Raw genomic sequence first — 17,195 nt, forward strand, 5'->3', positions numbered from 1 at the left:
TCTAATTAGAATAAGTAGAATAATCCATCAACATCCTCTCCTCACCTCCTCCCTGCTTCTCTGTTCCACCTGCTTTCTTCTTCTCTCTTTACTGCTGCCCAACCCTTTTGGGAGAATTAGCCCTTATTACCCCCACCTGTGTAAGTTAGAGTCGTAACTACATGGGAAATACTAGTATATACTTGTTAATTTCCTCTGGGGGATGTATTTCCCTCTTCCTTACGGTATTCCAATTCCCAAGCAATGTAGTGCATGAGGGATGGACCTTACCTCTAGCTCCAGAGGGAAAATCAAGTCAGCTCAATCAACCAGTGGATTTCATTGCCCTGGCCAATAGCTGGTTCAGGAAAAGCACAACAACTAAATAGGTCCAGTTAAAATGAATCCACAGATTTATGTAGAAAGCTAGGACACAAACTCACTCTTTTTCCTGGGGCCTGAGTGAGAATGTGAACTTGGGACTGCTTTGTCATTTTTACAACCATGAGGGGAGCCAGCTTGAGGGTCAAGCCAACTGAGAGGAAGAAACCCAAGACTTGGATCCTACTGACATCATTTGAGTCCTTGACCAAATCACTCCTGCAGCCTAAATCTCTCCTAGAACAGTTTGAGAACAGAAATCAACAAAACCCCTTTATATTTAAGACAGTATAAGTCCAATCTTCTAGTCCTTGCAACCAAAGGAATATCAACCTATATAAGAGACTAACTTACTATCTTTAGGAGTATCTCCAGCCAACCTAGCTTGAGCCAGCCAGTCTAATCAGCCATGGCAAGGGTACAAACACAGTCGGTAGGTGCGAAACCCCATGGACTGAGTGGGAGAGCAGTTCTCAGAAAAGAGAATGGGTGGCATTTTGAATAAAATCTACTACCAGTGAAGATACCCATTCACTGGGTGAGTGGATACACACAGCCCTCTGGTGCTTTGGTTCATTTAAGTTGGGTGGTCAGCATCTCTGCAACTTGGAACTTCTTTCTGGTATGTCAGTGACAGATTAATTGGATACTCACTCTAAATAGGGTGCCAAACCTCACAGATAGGTTTTAATAAAGTAAATAGTTCATATTCAGATGGCCTTTCCCATTTTTCACAATCCTTTTCCCTCTTTCTTTTCTGCTATTGCTGTTTGTGTGTAGAGGAACATAAGGAAAGATTTTCACTCTTGCACCTTATGATTCCACTCACTCCCCCCACTCCTTAGGTTTCAAAGGACATCCTCTTTTAAGAATGTCCTCTTTCAGGGGTGGTCACGTGGCTCATCCATTAGAGCTGAGGATGCAAGGGGCTCAGCCTTTATGGATGAATCCTGGATATGATGGAACAAGGCTTAAATATGCTCATATCCTTTACTGAAGGAAGCCCTTTTGGAATTTCATGGAAAGCAACAATCAGAAACATGCATACAGAGTTATGCATAGAGTTGCTCATTCAAGGGTTTTGCTCTTTTAAAATAATAATTAAAAATCGTGTTGTTAAAAACATTAACTTTGTTAAATAAAGTATGATTTATCCATATTATAGGATTCTATTAAACAACTGAAAATCTGATTTCTGTAGAATATTTTATGAAATGGAAAAATGCTTGTGAAATATTGTGAAGTGAAAGAAGCAGGTCCCAAAGTGTATACACGGCATGATGATCCTTGACTCCGCACATACACACGCTACAAACTGGAAGGAAACAGGTGTTAACTGTGGTTACCTCAGAACTCTTAACGTAGTAGAATTATGAATGCAATTTATTTTCTTTTCTATATACTTTTTTTTGCATTTTCCAAATTTGTCCACAGTGAATAAATATCACTTTTATAATGGGGGGGGAAGGTTATTAAGGATTAATTCCTTTTTTGTAGATACATAATATACTTTATTCTCTGAATTTTGGTGTCAGAGACAGTGAAAGCATATAGACATGAAATACTTTTGAGGCACTGTAAACGTGTCATGTATAAGGCATACTGAAGAAAATGCAATCAAATGACATTCTTAAAAATAACAAAAATAGTCATTACCCCCTTAAGTAAGGAAAGGGTGTTTTTTGTTCATCATATTTCCCAGTTAAAGAATTTTGTGAAATGAACAAAATGTGCACTTTAATTTCTACCTTTGAAACTCTTCCCAACAAAGGTCAGAACAATTTCCTTTCTCCATCGTCATACTGTGGCAGCTATGTGATTTATAACTCTGATTACATTTTTGTCTCCTACAATATGCTGAAGTGAATGAGGTCAGAGATTCTGCTTTCACTCAGTTTCCTTGTTTTTGTGGCTTGAAGTCAAATTATTCATATTACTTTAATGCAGTTTTGTTTAGCTTAATTATATACTGAAAGTCTGGCACACATAATTAATCAATGTATTGCTAGTGACTGTTGAACAGCCCATATCTGTTGGAAATTTTATTATAAAATACCGGATGTGAGGGGAAGGAAGACAGGAACAGATGAGAGAGAAAAAACATGCCATCTTTTCCTCCGATGAGTGTTATCACAGTGGTCATGTGTGTTGAGAGAGTCAGTTTAGCTTTACAGATTTGTCCTCACTTCTGGAAAATCCAAAATATATCTTCTACTGTGTTTTTTTTGTTGTTGTTGTTGTTTTTGTTTTTGGGTTTTTTTTTGGTTTTTTTTTTTTTTTTTTTTTTTGCCTGCCAGGTTGACACACCAACAAGAGCTGCCTCACGTATTTTTTCATTTCACCTTATACAGATAAAAACATGCACTATTCTGCAGATCAGACAGGGAATACTGGGCACAACTCGTGTGATTATATAATCCAAGGTTTTACCAGAGCCTTACCTTCCCCCCAGTAGTCAGTCATTACTCTTACACTCTTGTGCTTATTTCATATGAGCAAGTTGGAGAGAGAAATGGCACTCCAAACTTTTTTCCAATAAAGATCTTTTACTTTTAGTTTCCTTAGATTTTGTGAACATTTAAGGAATTCTATTGTAAGAATGTGTAAAACCTGAGTTAAAGTTTTACAAATTTGCCTCAACATACATTGCCACGTGGAGCTGATATACAGACATTAGCAAATCTAGTATCCCTTTGAGCACTTTTTTAATGATAGAGTTCAATTTGTCCATTCTTCGATTGTCTTTACTGCACCTGCTGTGGACCAGCCACTAGGCTTGGCTCTGTTTCATTTGCTACAAGATGAGAATCACCGTTCCTACCTACAAGGAGCTTACAGCAGGCGAGTGGTGGAAAAGCCACATAAACTCAGCGTTGCATGTAGTATGATAAGTGTTCTCAGTGAGCTGGACGGGGGGGTCCCCCAGCCCCCCAGTGGTCCAGGAAGGCTTTGCTGAGAAGGTGACACTTGGCAGCATCTCAAAGGATACAAGACAGCCAGGAAATAAAGTGCTGTCCTTTCATCTGCTGGTCCCTCGGGGATCCCTACATCATTATTAAATCCATTCCAGAAATAAGAATACAGAGGAACAGAGAGGTTAAATGACTTGAACAGTGTCACACACCCAGAAAGGAAAAGGTTTGGCTGCAAACCAGGCATCCTGCAGACTCAACTGTTGCGCTTCCCACCAAGGCAAAACAAAGAACCTCTCTCGTTTTGCTAGGGTGTGCAATGCCCACACAAAGGCACTTCGCAGAAAGTGCATTATTTGTAAATAGAGATCTTTATTACCTCCCAGAGATATCAAGGAAACTTAAAAAACTGCTTCCTGCAAGCACTTTCCAGAGCCAAAACTAACGCAGCACACGTTAAGTACCTGGCTCAAGATGATGATAATGGGGAAACTGGGGATCCCAACACACATGCTCTTTTCATTCCCCTGAAACACCGGCGGTTCTATCATGGGCTCCCTGGCAACTGACCTGCTTATTGCTCCATTTTGCATAACCTCAACTGTGCACCTACAACAAAGTCCCTTTTCTCTTCTATTTAATTGTTATGGTCACTGCCACTGTTGAGTGAAAAATAAAATATCTCTGTGCTGACATGTCACTTTATTTTGTTCTGTTTATTAAAAAAGAGAGGGAGAGAGAGAGGAGAGGGAGAGAGCATAGAACTGAAACCAGCAGAAAATCATCCTGTTTGATGAAAGGCAACAAAATTATAAAAGTAATCAAATTCCATAGAATCCAACTAAATATGAAGAAACTGGGATCATAATATGTTTCTAATAGAACTGTTGGCTTTAAGAAATGGCTGTGGCCAGAATGAATCACTACCTTATTAAGTCCCAGACATTTCAGCAACTTCAAGAAATGGAGACAGGAGCCATAAGTAGGGTGCCTGGATTTAGTCACCATGGTGGTGGTGATTCCTTGTCATTATTGAGCTGGTTTTTGAAGGTTAAGACCCCATCAAAAATGGAGAGCACACAGCAGAATGGGTGGTTCCTATGCTGTCAGCAGCATACAGTGGACATCTGAGGTCCATTTCTGGGCTTTCCACAGGTCAGAAATCATCTAATGCTTGACCTCATCTTGTCCTACCCTTTAGACATTTCCAGAGATCAAGAATAACATCTATATTGAGGCAGCTGGCTTCCATTCTCTCCCCAGGACAAATTTTGCTCATAACTGTTGTTTTTGATGTTTATGTCAACTCCTAAAAAATGTTCCGCAAGTGTAATTGGTCAAACTGCAGTTTAAACATAATAAATTAGAAATGAATATGAACAAGATCTCTCATTTTTCCTATTAGTTTGTGTTTGCAGGGTGGGGAGCCCAAAGGAAAGAAGTATTTACCAGGCTAGTATTCCCTGTATCTTGGAGAACCACAACTCTCCCATCTGGCACTATTAAACATGAATACATTGACATGTAAACCAGTGAAGAGACACTTTCCTCTATCTTTGTGAATCATTTATCATTCTTGCTGTACACTGAGACAATGTTTACTTCTACTGGGCCAAAGAATTCCACTGGGAAAGTAGATGATCCCGTGTCTTTAGCCGAAGATAAGTTTTTATCCATAGGCCTACTGGGCGTCATTTAATATGTTGATGTTTTATATGCTTCTCCTTTCTCTAAGAGTTGAAATGGAATGAAAGATTAGAAAAAACTGGAATACCATTTATTAGGTCTATCCAACGCAGAATAAACCCTATGTGGGAAAAAAAAAAAAAAAGAAAGAAAGAAAGAAAGAAAGAAAGAAAGAAAGAAAAGAGAGAGAGAACAGGAGCAGAAAGTTCTTTGGGGCTATGATGTGAATGGAGGAGGGATGTGCACATGCATGCACACACGTGTACATGCTCACTCCCTTTATGCACGTGTTAATCTCTACCCCTTGTCCCAGGGAAAGATAAAACATGATCCTCACTCACTTACAGTTAATCTCAAAGGTTAATTTTGTTGCCTATATGGTGTAAACAAAGAAGATATTTCTTTCCCGGCACAGGGCCTTCTGCCATAAGTGAAACAGAGACGAAAGTCAGTGCGTCCTAAGGATTAAGGAGAGGTCGGAAGATCCGAAGAACCCGGTGCTGACAGACCTGCTTATTAAAAAGCGTACTCTGGTGGCGGGGCTGCTGCTGATGGCCTGACACGGCCGGACTTCAGAAGCCCAGCGCACAATCAGTGGACTGTGTTACTCTGGGGACAGCGGGCACAGGGAGGCCTTTTCTAATTTGTCAAAGTTGTATCTAATTCCACAGAACAAAGTTCGCAAAGAGAGATGAGCAGAATCCACAAATTATTGCTCATTCACCAAGCCCTAGATGGAGCGATAGAAGCAGCATACAGCTACGGTTTTGAAAAGAAATTCGACCCCTGCCAGTCGGCTTTGGGTAATTCCGCTTTGTGGGCATAACAGTTTCCCTTGTTTTTTGTTTAATAGGATTATTTCTCAGAATATTAAAAAGATAGCATCAACATCTTTCAGTGGCCCCATAAACTATTTCTGGAAATATAAAAAGAATGGTTCAGGTGGTTTCGTTACTCCTGATAGGACTTTTGTTCTCTCATAAGCTAAAAAGAAAAGAATGTGGTTTGGGGAGGGGTGCGCCTGGAGCAAACAAAACAAAATGTTAAGTTTTCCAGAAAGACAAGATCATTCAAACTTCACATTGCCCATTGAAACTCGTACTGGCCTATTTGGAAAATGAGGCTGACCTTCAAATGAGACCTTAGAAGTTCTAACTCTGAAAATTTAGGATATGTTAAAGAGAAATGCATAGACATGTTCATTTCCATGTGTCAGGCAAGACTATGAAAAGGAAACACGCTCTCCAGAAGAAAACATTCTGAGCAATCTTCAAATGGAATCTTCAAGAAAATACTGCCCTCTTGATGGCAAGCAGTGGCACATCCAAGTGGAAACAGGCACAGACTATTGGGAGTTCCGTTGATCTGTCAGCCCACTCTGCTAACCAGGGAGGTGGACAGGTCCACCCCGTCAGTGACTTCACCATATCAATACCTGAGGAGTTCTTACAACTCAGTGCTTTATAATGATAACAAAAGGAAAGGTTCTGGAAAAAGTAAACTCACATGAAGAAATGTACCACATACCACCACCAAACAGTTCATGCACACATAAAATACAATTCACATGTGGGTAAAACCAGTTCTAATCAAGTCTAGCTACCCATCCCTCCTCATCAGATGTTTGATGAACTCTGCCTAGAGGCTGTCCTAGGTATCCAGGAAATCCCACCTTCTGGTGTAGGTGACTCTTCCTGCATGGAGTCTAACTTACATGGGTCACTTTCTGTTTTACCCAATAGCAAAGATTCTCAGTTCAGACATGAAAAATTCATCAAGACTCGTGATCTGCCTTATGCAGAATCCACAGCTGTGGCTCTACAGCTGTAGATATCAACCTCCTCATTGCTCAGACCCATGAAAGTACAGCAGTTTGGGGCAAATGTGACTCTAACACAGGTAGGCCTGGCTAACTGCTACTGCACAAATTTCTTTGCCAAAAACCTCCCCCAACTAAGAGGAGATTGATTTTAAGTATCTCTAGTTGTAGGCAAGAAAAAGAAAAACCTCGATGGAGTATATATGAAAGACAATTATTTTTTAAGTTTTATTTATTTTTTTAATTTACATCCCAGTTAGTTAGCATATAGTACAACAATGATTTCAGGAGTATATTCCTTAATGCCCCTTACCCATTTAGCCCATCTCCTTCCCACAACCCTTCCAGTAACCCTCTGTTTGTTTTCCATATTTAAGAGTCTCTTATGTTTTGTTCCCCTCCCTGTTTTTATATTATTTTTGCTTCCCTTCCCTTATGTTCATCTGTTTTGTATCTTCAAGTCCTCGTATGAGTGAAGTCATATGATATTTTGAAAGATAATTATTTCTAACTTAGAACTCTTTGCTGCTCCCTGTCCTCTACTGAACAAACCTTTGGACACAGGGCCAGAGGTTAAAAGAGAATTTTCCTTGTTGTACTCATGAGGTTAGGCCTTAGGGAGGCAGCCTGGACTAGTAAGCAGAACCCAGGATTTTGAATTAAGATCCGTTACTTCCTGTGAGATCTGGGGCGTGTCTGTTACCATAACTGAGCCTTAGTTTTCTCATCTAAAATGAAGCTGAAAGTAAGGCTTCCTACTTGCAGGGCTGACAGGACAAATAAGTCATGGTATATGAGGGTGCTTTTTAAAATATACTAGAAATGTTAACTGCTGTTTTTGTTTGGTTATTTGTCCTTTTTTTATGATTATTAACTGCTTTGGCTCATTAGCAAGTTATGTCCCCACCTGGTCAGTTAGTCCACAAAACAATCTTTACCTCTAGTCCTTTGTAAGACCCCTTCTCCACTGAAATTAAATGCCTGTGAGGGTAGGACTTTCATGGCCCCTTCTATTAAAACATAAAATAAGTGTTTATATAAAAGTCAACTTTGCCATTTTGATTGGACTTTGGGTCAAATAAAAAGCACTGCAAACCAGGTGTGTAGAATTGGGCAGAGGGTGTGTTTATAAGAAAAACCACCCACGTGATATTATGTTATGGTATTTACTTACATTTCTCTCCTCCAGCTTACAAAAGAGTTTTGAGAAAGCTTAAGATATCAGGCACCAAAGTCATAAAACTGAAAAAGAAAACACTAAAATGAGTAATAAGACAAAAGAAAAAGCAAATTCATGCTAACCTACCTTTCTGCAACAGAACATAAAAACTTAGCACCAAAGCATTGACAGTCAAAGCAAAACGAGCAGGACTGTGAGTGGCTTTCCTTTTCCAATGTACGAAAGATGTCAGTGGGAGAAAGTCATTCCCTAACTCTAAATTCTGGAAGAGATTTTTCACAGAAGTCTTCACATGACTGACTTTGAACAACACAGTAGTCTCCATAAAAGGTTTTCTAAAAAATGACCACTTGTTACCAGTTACCTGCCCTACTGAGAGGGACTCTCAGTTTGGAAACTCAATTTAAAAAAAGAAGTTTGCCTTGTGCAGTAAAAAACTTGGTAACTCTATCTTACTATAATTATAATAGACTCATTATATCTTACTGTAATTTATATTTTCAATAACGATGAATTTACACAAGTTTATAAAGAATTTATTTTGTTTGTTGTAATTAGCTAAGACATATTGAATTCTCATTATGAGCCGGGCAAGTGCTAAGCCCTTTATCTGTATTGGCTCATTGAATCCTCCACAGAACCCTATGATACAGGGATTATTATTTCACTCATTTAAACATGAGAAAATTGAGACTTAAAGAGGTAAAGAATCCTGCCCAAGGTTATACCACTTGCAAGTCATTGTGGAGTCTGAACTTGAAGCCAGCACAAGGTTATCTGCCAGACACCTTGCCACTTTGCAAACCCTCCTCATACACTTTCAGACAGACTTGATAAGGACTTCAATCAACCATCAAATGAACACCGAAGTGTATTGGATTTGTTGAGAAAAGCAAGTTGCCAGCCAACACAGAGTCTATATTGTACACTGAGAATTTATTAGAAGTAAATTTATGGAAAAAGAAAGGAGTATAATTCCTGGTCTTCCGGTGGCCAAGACTGGACAACCAATCAGAGCACCTTAGGAGAGTGTGAACACTTCACTTGAAAGTTGGATCAAAAGCCCACTGGACTTCTACTTTGCTTCCCTAGAAAGTCAAGTAGACCCTCTCATGTTATAAGGCTCTCTTCCAGAGCCAGAGCCCTGTGTTAAGATGTTTGATCTTTACTTCATGGTCCTTGCCCATGTGTGCTCATGTCAACAAGCTGGCAAGCATCATTCTGCCTCACTAGACAGCAGTGCGCTGGGTATGTTCTTAACCTCCAGCAAACATGAGATCATTTTAATTGATTCTCAGTCTCAATTTCCTTAACCAAAAAATGAGAAATCGTCATGAATGACAATAGATCGTGGTTCTTGAAAATTCTAAAATTATGATTCTCTGATTCAGTCCTTTCCCCCAGGAAATTTAACAAGGTTTTACGTATTTCTTTTCCCCAAATCAAAATATAATTTTATACAGGAACACCCTAAGGTCAAATATTTCTCTTCTCTTGCCTTCTGTTATTAAGACTTATTTTGACAAAAGGATTAAGTGCAAAGACTCTGGGTACCACCCACTTAGAGTTGTGTGTCTTGGCAAGTTATTTAATCTTAATGCCTCAGTTTATTCATCTGTAAAATAAATATAATAATAAAATCTACTGTGAAAGATTATGATCTTTCAAGTGAGCTAGTAGCATAATGTGGCTAGAGTCGTGCTGACAAACTATAAATGCTCAGTAAATGATAGCCCTTAGCCATCTTCTCAGACTCAACCCCGCTTCCATTCTTCTCAAGACATTATGCATATTATATACATTTTCCCGTCTCCCATCCTTTAGAGCTGTAGCTTATCCAAACCTGACATACAGATCATTCCCTTCCACATCCACAGCCCACCAGGCCATCTCTCTTCAGCCATTCCAACAGTAACTGGAAGAAAATATATTTGTGAGACTTTCCCAAATATTAGGGATTTGGATAGATAACTCCTCTGAGTTTTAAATTCACCACTTCTATTCCATCCCCTTACTTACTTGCAAATACATTGACCCTTCATACGTGTTGTGTGGCACTCATTTCAGAAGGTACCTATTTGCATATAGGGTTTGAGGCCAGTGCAAGAGTAGATTGTCTTCCTTCTTGGCAGACTTCAGTTTTTATTTGCATTTATGAGAACATCAGACAACTCAATACATCAAACTGTGACTAAAACTATAGTATGTGCTTATCTTGAATCAGAGAAAAAAGTCATAAATTTTATCTGAACAAGGAGCAAAATGTGTTGTGTCTATTATTCCATCATTCAGAGTACGGTCTTTGAAATGCAGAAGTCATCTTTGACTTTTCTATCTTACTCCCTGGATCTAATCATGTTATGTCCCATTAAACTCTTCCTTCCTAAATTTCTCTTTGAGATGCACACAGAGTATGGCATATGCTTCTCTCCTAGTCTCTCTCACAGTCTATTATCCATTAAAGTTATTTACGCATATGCCTGTCTTCCACACTAAGTCCTTAGACTGGGAGGCCATGGAGCCTGATTTGTCTTTGTATCTCTAGCAGCATCCAGCATGCAAGGTCTGCAGTGCCCTGTACTTCCCTTCTACACACACACACACACACACAGACACACACACACACACACAGACACAAACACAGTGATGATTCACTCTTCTATGCTTCTTTATTCCTATACCTTTTGCTCCAAATGCCCTCACCTCTTATCCCCTCTACATGATAAAACTCTTCTCACCTTTCAATCCCAACAACACCTATTCCCCACTCGTAACTCTCTGCAGGGCTCCACAGTCTATATGATAGTATGGTGAGTATCTCATGTACTAGAGTTCTTCCATACTCTCTGTCTTCCCTTCCTGATTGCAAAGTCCTTGAGGGACAAACCATATCTCCTACATCTTTCTATCCCTATGGCACCTGTCATAGATCTTCACTCAGTGGATGCTCAAAAATATTTGTGAAGTTGAACTAACTTGAATGCTTAGGACCAGATTTAAGAGTAAAAACTCTCTTTAAGCAATTACCCTGAAGTTCTCAGATAACTTGCCAGAAGAGTACTAAGTGCAATTTGCCTATTCATTCGTATATGTCACCCTAAGGTTCTGACACATGAAATTGAGTTGAAGACAAAGCATGAGCATCAATCGACAGGAAATCTGTTCCAAGAAATCCAATTCCATGTGGGTTGCATGGCCCAGTGGCAAAGTGAGAGAAGAAGGAAAAAGACCAAGGCTAACACTCATATAAATTCAAAAGCAGCAGCTTAAGAAATACCACAAAATGAGCCACAAGTCAGTTTCCAGTAAATAATCATCAACCCTGCTAGGAGGAGGCCAAGATTGTACTCCATGGCAGGGCATCAAAGGGGCTCAGATGTCCCTAAGGATACGTGTTGTGTGTCCTCATTGATGACATAGGCCTTCCTGGAGCAATGGCCTCTCTAGCCCACAGGTAACTTCAACTCTCACTTCTGAAAGGTCTTCAGGAAGAAGGGCATGACTCATTACCCAGAAATAGAAGCTGTTCCCCTTGTCTCCAAAGCATGATATTAACCTTCCATTTTAGTGTGCACTACAATTTAAAAAATCTCCCTCAAAGGCATTTAACAGCTGGACAGATGATTTTGTAATTCTTTACTCAAATGAAATGAAAAGGTTGTGTGAAGTCTTCGGATGGAATTTCCATCCCTTCCCTTTTTGTTTTATTAGATTAAAATGGTTTCAGTGTTTTTAGACAGGGTTCCTCTTAAGAAGATGCAAATTTATACCATCTTTCTGCATTCTTAGGATCACATGCTCTGCTTAAAATCCACACTCCACTTCAGTTACACACAAGTAATTCTTCCTGACCTAGATGGAATGGAATACTTATAGCAAATTGAGAATACAGATCAGCCTGAAAGCCAAGGAAAGAAAGCTAATGGTCTGCATGTCATTCCCACATACAAGATTCTTGGGGACTTTTTTTTTTAATTGTGCCTCTTTTTAAAAGGAAAAATAAGCTGTTCTTTCATTTCTTATTACAGTCTAGGAAAGATCAGCACCTAAAGGGAGAGATTGCAATATTGAGAGACACATGTGGAAATCGCTTCCATGCTGGCAATTTCCTGAACTGCTTTCAAAAGCCCTTTTTTGGCTTAAAGAGTCCATAGAGCCCTTTTAAGATTTTATACAAAGAAACTGATCAGTTTCATAATGTTGTGATGAAATTAGAGCCCATAGTGCTTAGCTGGAATGACTTTACACACAGTAGCCATCCTTCTCTTAGGGATGGGATGTAATTGTCTGGAGGAAAATCACCCCTCCAGAGGATTTAAAACAAGGCAGAAAGGGCACAGAGTAAAGACACAGGCTTGCACCTCATTTGCAGTAATTTGAAGGTTTAAAGAACACATTCTGACTCCCTGATTGTGAGTCCTGTTTGATCCCTATACTCAGGGAAGTAATTTCAGTGAAGGAACGTCTGGTTTTCTCTCCTCTTATTTAATGGGAGCTAAATGCATTTGTATTCCCTGTATCCTGGAAGTTGTGTGGCCGAGGAGTCAATGCATGATGAATCCTGGATTTCCATGTAATTCTACATTTGACAAAACTGCTCATACTTTTCCCAATCCCAGAATTTTTTGGACCTGATGGCAAATAAATCCCACATCTGTTCTCTGGTTATAGAAAATCAAGTACAAGTAGAAATAGTTAGACTTTTCTCCATTCAGAGGCTGGGTCTCCTTACCTACAATAGCCCTCTGGTATGCAGAAGAAACACATTTTTGTTTTGGTGACTGTTACCAGTTCCCTTCACTTAGAGTGACCAGCATTAAGCATTTTTGCTCATCTGTGAGGAACTTCCTTCTGAGTGCATGAAAAAAGATAGGAATCTCTGGGGCACCTGGGTGGCTCAGATGGCTAAGCGCCCGACTTTGGCTCAGGTCGTGATCTCATGGTTTGTGAGTTTCAGCCGTGCATCAAGCTCTCTGCTATCAGCACAGAGCCCACTTCAGATCTTCTGTCTCTCTCTCTCTTTCTCTCTCTCTCTCTCTCTCTCTCTCTCTGCCCCTCCCCTGCTCGTGGTCTCTCTGTCTCTTTCCCTCTCTTTCAAAAATAAATAAACATTTTAAAAAATATAGGAATTTCTGTCAAAAGGGTGACGTGTGCATTAGCCATTGAGACTTTCAAGTCTCATGAAGTAAGTCATGGCCACATATGACCTTCATGGGCCTTGGGGACACTTTTGCCTTCCTCCATAAACAAAAACTATTAAAGGTTGTATTTTACAACTGTATTGTTATAAAATGCATTTATTAATATTATGTATTTTAAAACTTCCTTCACTCTAAAAGTTTACCTTTTTCCTTCTGGCATAGAAAGAAATTAAGATATTTTCATGGGTCTTTAAAAGTATCGTGTACCCTAAGCTCTGTATGTACTGTGTCTACTGGGTAAGTCAGACCTGATAGCAAATACTTGTTACCACTTGGATGGTTCTGATTCTCAAATCCTATCCCTGGGTTTGGCTGAGGGGCCTTGACTTTTCTTGGTGGAAGATAACAGGATTTGGACTTCCTAACCTCTATTAATCTCATTGACTCTTCCCCTAACCCGGTGGAATGGGCATTATTATACCTATTATCCACAAACGCAGAGATTTTTAAGTGATGTCCCAAATTGCCTCATCTGGTAATTGACAGCATTTCTTGGGAAAGGGAAGGGAACGAAGGAGGACAAAGAATTATCTATTACCCTCTATTAGATGTTTCACGCACAATCCACCATTTGACATCCGCAAGCCCTGTGGAGAGACACCTGAATCACCCACCCAAGCCAGTCAGCTGATGGAGAGTATGGACAGGAAGGAGGGCAAAGGTGTCCCTAGGAAAAGTCAGAAACACCTAAAGTCAGAAAAAGACCAAAGGGTAGGAGCAAAATGCTCAGGCCTTCAAGACTGTCAGAAAATGCAGTGAAACGGGAGCCTGAGGGAAACGAGAAAGGTGATGACCTGTTGCTGCAAACAGGGCAGCATGTCCAAGGCCCATGTCCACCCTACTTGTCATAAAGGTACAAAGGGGAAGTTAGATATCACTCCTATTTTGCAGCTGAAGAAACTGAGGCACAAAGTGCTTAGGTAGTCTCAGGTCACACAGCCAAGAAGGAGCAAAACTTCATTTGACCCCTAAGGCCATGTTCACTCACAGAAAAGACATCTTTATAGAGGCCAGTCTCCATTCTGAACTTGCCAGTGGCAGCCTAAGAAGATATTTCATTCTTTGGCATTTTCATCCTGAGCAAGCCATTGCCTAAAAACTTGCCAGCTTGGCTTCTACCCATTTGAAGGATTATGTACATCCCCAATATAATGCTTGTGTATCAAACTCATACAGAAAGCATGCCACAGCATAGGTCTTGCCAACATTCTATGCTCAATGCATACACAGAAGCTATGGAGAAAGGTACATTTTTCCCTTTACATCTTTTCAAAGAAAAACTTGGGAGAAAATGGAGTCCTAAAGAGGCAGAGAAACCTGACTATTCAGTCTGTAGTAAAGAGAGAAAAGGAGCCTAGGGCATTTTAAGTCATCTATGTATTATGTGTTTGACATTTCCCAATCAATGGAGGCCCTTGGGGTCCCCATTTCTGTCGAAGGAACTAGCTCTAATACCAGCTGCAGGGAAACTATCTGAATGAGAGTCCGTTTCAGCTGCCTCCCTCCAGCCACCTTTTCTGAGTCCTAGTGGCTTGCTGCCTACTCACAGCACAAAAAAAGGGGTGGGGGATGGACTGCAGGAGTGGTGATTAGGACAGGCTGGCCAGAGAGGACAGCCATGCAGAGCCATCGCACAAAAACTAACCATATAAGGTCTCTTCCATTCCTGCCAACAACCGAGTTCAGTAATGAAATCCAGTTCGCTGGGTTTGTTTCCTAAAAATCTTTATTACTTTTATAGAACTTAAAAAATGCATTTCACCAAAATCTACATCCAGCCTACACCTATTCATTTATGCAGTTTTCCTAAGGGTCGCATACATGCCTGCAGTGACTCTCATGAGAGTTTCATAACCATCCAGGAATGTATCACCTGATTAATTCAATCATCTAACGTGCAAACACAAGCAGCAAGAGGCCTTTTATCAAATGTCTACACACTAACTCAGCTAACATGCTAAATGATCTAGCTTAATCACTTGAGAGCTAGGTCACATTTGTAAATGCACAAATATATTTTTCACAAATCAAACAATTTCCTGGAGCCTGGTTAGAACTTTCCTTAAGAGCCAAAAGAAGACACAAAGCAGAGTTCCCAGCTGCTTTCAGGAGGAGAAGTGGGTTCCAGTCTGTGTGAAAGGGCTCCTTTTCTGGCTGTGATTGCTCATTGAATGGGGTTTCGGTAGGAAGCTAAGAGGAGAACCTGCACTGCCACTATGATGCTAATGATGAGAGTTTCGGTGCATCCTCCCCGAAGACCCCCACAAGACTTTACCAAGTTTGTCCTGGCTTAGTCCCCTGTCGCCATGAAGGACAGAACCTAAGTGGTCCCACAAACCAGACTTTACAGCTCCCCTAAAACCTGATGTTCATTTACTTAAGCATTTATTATACATCTGCTAGCATATGTACATCTCGGCCCTGGCATTTGATCACAAATACAGGCTGGGAACACTTAACAGCACTAACATCCACATAAAATAGTGTGGAGTCCACCGCCACTAAGAAGATCTGTATAGAGTCTTCTCAAGGCAGTTGGCCCACATATGCTCCGCACTCCTGACACTGTGTTTACTAGATGTTCAACTTGGGACCCAAATTCTAAAGGCCATCCAATGCCACATTCACATTTGAGAAGAAAAGTTTGTGTGTGGGTGTAAGCGTGTGTGTGTATCTGCACTCATGAATTTTTGGGGAATGAGGGGGAATGGAAGTCATAGTTGACAACATATGAAACCTTTAGATGTGTCACAGCTGCTCCAACTGGCATTCATCCCCTGAGCAAGGAATTCTAGAACATCACATTTGTAAGGAGTCCGTTTTCACAGTGCACTTCAGCATCTCAGAATGCTCTCTTGGAGAGCAAAGTCAATCCTAGGTCACCATTTCAATGTAGTTTCCTTTGTACTAAATCCTACTTTCAAGAAAATTCTTGCCATGGTTCACTGGTGTTTAACCTATCATATAATATCCAGGTTTACTGTGTTAGAAGAAGCAGAACAGTATTAAGCTTTTCCCACAAGCCTGTGATTGCATTTGACCTAGTAACCTGTATTAGATTAACATTTATTCTACAACCGCACAGCAAGCCTTGCACCTTGGTGAGCTGCAGTTTATAGAGGACACTAACCATTTTTACAAGTGGAGCAGGAAAAGGGAATTGAATCTGAGGGAGTAATTCCAAGCAAGTATGTTGCTGCAGCAGTTAAATTGTTTATACGAGGAGTAGGGGAATTACTTCTGACTGACCTCTCTTTTTATCTGCTTAAAAGACAAAGTGCAGGTCTCCATCGCTGGGGCAAACTCTGGGGAATGCAGCCTTAAAATGTATGGGAGCCATAAGGCTCCGCCAATCCACCAATAAGGAGCAGCTTCAAAGGCAAAGCAGAGCAGGAATGTAAACAAAGTAGAGTCACTGGAATGAGGACATTTTAACAGTAGCCAGGGTTCAAATGTCCTCCCATAACCCCCACGGCAGACCCTCCAGGTCAGGTGGGACAGAAGTGAAACACAAGTTCAGAATGAGAACAGGCTTTTCCATCACGGATATTTTGATGAAATGGCCTCTTGATTTTCCTTGGCCACAGCTCAGTGTGCGGCGGATTCATTAAGGAACAAGTCAGGCTTTGAGGGAGGCTGAGAATGGCAATAAGGGATCGGTGGAGGCATCTGTTTGGGACTAAAAAAATAAAAAATAATTTTTTTTAAAGGCTGAATCCATGAGGAAGCAATTACCAGGAAATCAAAATCAGAACTGTCTGAGCATCCACCCAACATAACAATGGGAGGAGGTCACCCTACATTATACAGTATCATGTAATGAAATCCAATTTATTCTTTCAGTGAATGCCAGATTCACCAACAGGTCCGCGGTGATGGCTGGGGAGTGTCCCTCCTAATGGAGTCTGAGGGGAAGCTGTATCTAAATGATAGACCCCTCCAAGAAAGTCCAATTGTTCCTTGAAATGAAGCAAGCAACACAGCAATAGAAAAGAGCAAGAGCAATGTCCTTACACTTGAAAATCACACAAAAAGAG

General features: G+C 40.4%; 1 long non-coding RNA gene across 1 annotated transcript in view; it reads right to left on the bottom strand.

Moving 5' to 3' along the window:
* The window catches only part of LOC125162732 (uncharacterized), a 524,310-nt gene that overhangs the window by 250,689 nt on the left and 256,426 nt on the right, over nucleotides 1–17,195 (bottom strand). Inside the window, exon 4 of the long non-coding RNA XR_007151148.1 lies at nucleotides 7,952–8,019. This is a non-coding gene — a long non-coding RNA (uncharacterized LOC125162732). The remainder of the gene's footprint in view (nucleotides 1–7,951; nucleotides 8,020–17,195) is intronic.

This window comes from Prionailurus viverrinus, chromosome A3 (assembly GCF_022837055.1).
Source record: "Prionailurus viverrinus isolate Anna chromosome A3, UM_Priviv_1.0, whole genome shotgun sequence".
In the NCBI taxonomy this organism is placed as follows: Eukaryota; Metazoa; Chordata; class Mammalia; order Carnivora; family Felidae; genus Prionailurus; species Prionailurus viverrinus.